General features: G+C 48.9%; 1 long non-coding RNA gene across 1 annotated transcript; it reads right to left on the bottom strand.

Moving 5' to 3' along the window:
• Positions 1-1,623: 1,623 nt before the first annotated feature.
• On the bottom strand, positions 1,624-3,524 carry LOC128655688 (uncharacterized). The gene is made up of 2 exons (XR_008401879.1): positions 3,377-3,524; positions 1,624-2,588 (listed from the first exon to the last, which is right to left on the bottom strand). It is a non-coding gene; the product is annotated as an uncharacterized LOC128655688 (long non-coding RNA).
• Between the last annotated feature and the right edge of the window lie 395 nt (positions 3,525-3,919).

Below are 3,919 nucleotides of genomic sequence, written 5' to 3' on the forward strand. Positions count from 1 at the left end.
CACCAATCAGCAAAGACAACCTAGGTTGTTCACCAAAAATGGGCCGGCATCTAAACTTACATTCTTGCATTTCAAATAAAGATACCAAGAGAATAAAGAACATTTGATAATAGGAGTAAATTAGAAAGTTGCTTAAAATGTCATGCTCTATCTGAATCACAAAAGAAAAAATTTGGGTACAGTGTCCCTTTAAGTAATTGTCCAAAAAGAGGAGTTCTATGATCAGCCCAACAGTGTACGCTTACATAATGCATCAATGTCCCTTTAAGAAAGCTTGAGAGCTGAGAAATATTCATGCTTTTAGTGAATTAGCAGCATGGGACATGCGTACAGGATTTAGAAATAATTCTTAAAGGGCTATATTTATGAATGCTGATTCGTCTGCAGAGGGACCTTGTATTTAAAGGGACACTGAACCCAAACATTTTCTTTTATGATTCAGATAGAGCATGCAATTTTAAGCAACTTTCTAATTTACTCCTATTATCCAAAAAAATTCATTCTCTTGCTATCTTTATTTGAAAAGCAAGAATGTAAGTTTAGAAGCTGGCTCATTTTTGGTTCACAACCTGTGTTGTTCTTGCTGATTAGACAGCACCAATAAACAAGTGCTGTCCAGTGTCTGAATCAAAAATTGGCTGGCTCCTTATCGTAGATGCCTTATTTTTCACATAAGGATAGCAAGAGAATGAAGAATAATTGATAATAGGAGTAAATTAGAAAGTTGCTTAAAATTGCATGCTCTATCTGAATCATGAAAGAAAAAATGTGGGTTTAGTGTCCCTTTAAGGCGAGTGTGTATTTAATTTTATTAAGACTCACTTCCCTATCTTTCTTAGCTGATTGCCAATAGGGGTTCCTTCCATTAACATATTTAGTTATGCTAAATGACCCAATACATGATATCTTGCATAGCAACAAAGAACTGCTGGCAGCTCAGTCTCTGCCCTAAGGAGATGACGCTGAGGGGTTGCAGAGATCACGTGACCATCCCTCAAAAGGGAGGAAGGAGGGTTACCGTCACGTGCACGTGAGGGCCTACCCTCCTCCCCGGAAGTCTGGCCATCACTCACCCCTAGCGACCTTCTCCTGCGCAACCGGACCGAGGATCTCCCGCCGCCAGGGTGAAAGAAGATCTTCCACCTAGATAAGGATTCCCTGTTACCAAGCCGTGTAAACCGCATAACAGGGAGAGGAGATCCATATCCTACAGTAATGGCTTATTGGGCCTAGGGTGAGTAGCCATAGCCCTGCCATTAAGGTGCCGTCGAAAATACAACATCATTAAAACATTACAAAAGGGGAAGGGAGGGAGGGAAAAAACTGCTTCAGCCAGGATCCGGAGAAGAAGAGGAAGTTGCAAGGGAGAACTTGGCTTATCTACTGGTAAGGAGGGGCCTACCCTAAATTGCAACAATGTTGCACCCAGCACCTTCCCTCTCTCTTCTAACCCACTCTCCTACAGCCTTAACCCTTAGACTGCTCCAGGCTTATACTAAGCCCTACACTGCATTAAGGGATTAAATGCTTACCGGATCCTTCTTCACAGAGGAGAGGATTTAACATAACTTAATTAAATAACTATGTACATGAGAATGTAGTGCGAAATAACCACAGACAAACTTTTTATGGGAAAAATTTTGTGACCGTCACAGGCCATAAAATTTTATTAACCTAACAAACTAGATAGAACTGATAGAACTGAAAATATATATGGCGGCATAGAGATCAGCTACCCAGAACAGCAGGAGATCACCGGCCCAACGGGAACAGCAGCAGAGGGGTCTCTGCCCTAAGGAGATGACGCTGAGGGGTTGCAGAGATCACGTGACCATCCCTCAAAAGGGAGGAAGGAGGGTTACCGTCACGTGCACGTGAGGGCCTACCCTCCTCCCCGGAAGTCTGGCCATCACTCACCCCTAGCGACCTTCTCCTGCGCAACCGGACCGAGGATCTCCCGCCACAAGGAAGCATTTTAATGGTACCCTTGCCGCCAACCCACAACCCGATTTACAGGAGGGGTAACAGAGCTCTCTGAATGTCCCCTATGAATAAATCCAGCCCCACATCAGAAAGGTGAACTTTATCCCTTCTATATAGCTCGGTTCTATCAGCCGAAATGGCTTCGTGCCGTACCACGAAGCCACCTGACCCAGTGACGGTTTTCGCTACAGACGCATTGATCTTCTTCCTAACCCGGTATGCCGCCGTATGGGCCGACATATGCCTCCAGTGGAGACGGGGTATTATATGGGACCACCCTATCATGACCCCCGGGATGCGTACTCTTAGCCACCCAATGTCTGCCTGCATAACCTTAATCAACTGTAAAACTGGTATGGCCCCCACATCGTTACCCCCTAGGTGAAGAATAATAATGTGAGGCTTCCCCCAGCGTACCAGGGCCTCAGATATGGTTCCTGCTAATTGGGGCCAGCACATCCCCCTATCACCCAACCACCTAACGGATGCCTTGTTGGTAGGGATACCTAGGGATTGGCCAAATGGGAGGGACGCACAGCGTAGGGAGGCCCAGTGGACAAAGGAGTGGCCCACAATCCAGATTCGCTTCACCCCGGGGGTAGTGCCTGTGGAGACAAACATTTTAGTATCCTGAATTAACATCTAAACATTAAACAATTGGACGGACATAGGTTCTGAAACAATTGGACCGCCAACGCCCAATACGTTTTATGTCCTCGCACGAGGAGCCCGCTTGCGCAGCGTTAGTCGCGGCCCCTATGCGAAAAGAGTGCGGGGCCAGTCTGCTAGCGTCCAGCCCCGCCTGGACTGCCGCCAATTTTAGGACCCTACCGAACTGAAATTTGGAAAGGGATCTGCCGTCCGCATGGACCAGGAATTGCCCCGGGCCAGGCGGCCTTTGAGCCAGGTAAAGATTAACGCAGTTAACCGGGCAGCATGCGCTGTTCACCTGAGGGTGAACGGGGATCCAGGTTCCCTTACCCTCCTGATCTGTCTTTGATCGCGGCAGAAAAAGAAGTAAGGAATCAGGGGCAGCTCTAACATGTTGCAATTGTATACCTGCCCCAGACGCCTGCTTGGAGGGTGCTACTACCTCACTAACTCTAAGAGCGGCGGCAAAGGCCAGATTAAACGCAGTTTTGAAGAGTAGGGCTTCAAAATCTGATCTACAGACCACGTCGAGCGCCAAGAGCAAACGCTCCAGGCGGTCGCGGGTGATGGGTTCGCGCGTGTCTATTTTCCGCTGCTGCGATCTGCCCCAACCCTTGATCACCTGCCTAATAAAAAAGGAATTGGTTGGGTCAGGAATGGCTAACGCCCTATAGAAAAATGAGAGGGCGGCCAATTTGGATTGTATTGCCCCCTGACGGGCCCCAGAGGCATGCAAACTCACCAGCCAATCATGTAAGTTGTCCCTAGACCCCTGAGCAGCGTCGGCTCCCCTGGACGCACAGAAATTGTCCCATTCAGACCACATGCGGGCATAGGCGTGCCAAGTGGATGGTGCTAAGGAGGAGCGGACCAACGGCAGTAAGGCTATCCAGGAAGGATGAGCTGCCAAAGGAAATCAGGACAGCGTAAGCCCACGGCTGCAGCTGTGGGGGCTAACTTGCGAAATGTCGCCCATTCGAATCGTGACAGGGCGTCAGCTACAACATTGTCAACGCCCGGGACATGACGGGCCTGGAACTGGATGTTAAGGTCCAGACAGCGCAACACCAGGTGGCGCAGCAAGGTAATGACCTTTGCTGAGGTGGCTGACAAGTTATTGATCGCAAAGACCACACTGATGTTGTCTGTCCAGAACACAACAGTCCCGTTCGACAACTTCCCACCCCACAGCTCGACCGCCAAGACCACGGGGAATAGCTCCAGGAGAGTCAGGTTTCGAGTAAGGCCCGCCGGGGCCCAGGACTCCGGCCAGGGCTCCGCGCTC

Source organism: Bombina bombina, chromosome 4 (genome assembly GCF_027579735.1).
Source record: "Bombina bombina isolate aBomBom1 chromosome 4, aBomBom1.pri, whole genome shotgun sequence".
Classification (NCBI taxonomy): domain Eukaryota; kingdom Metazoa; phylum Chordata; class Amphibia; order Anura; family Bombinatoridae; genus Bombina; species Bombina bombina.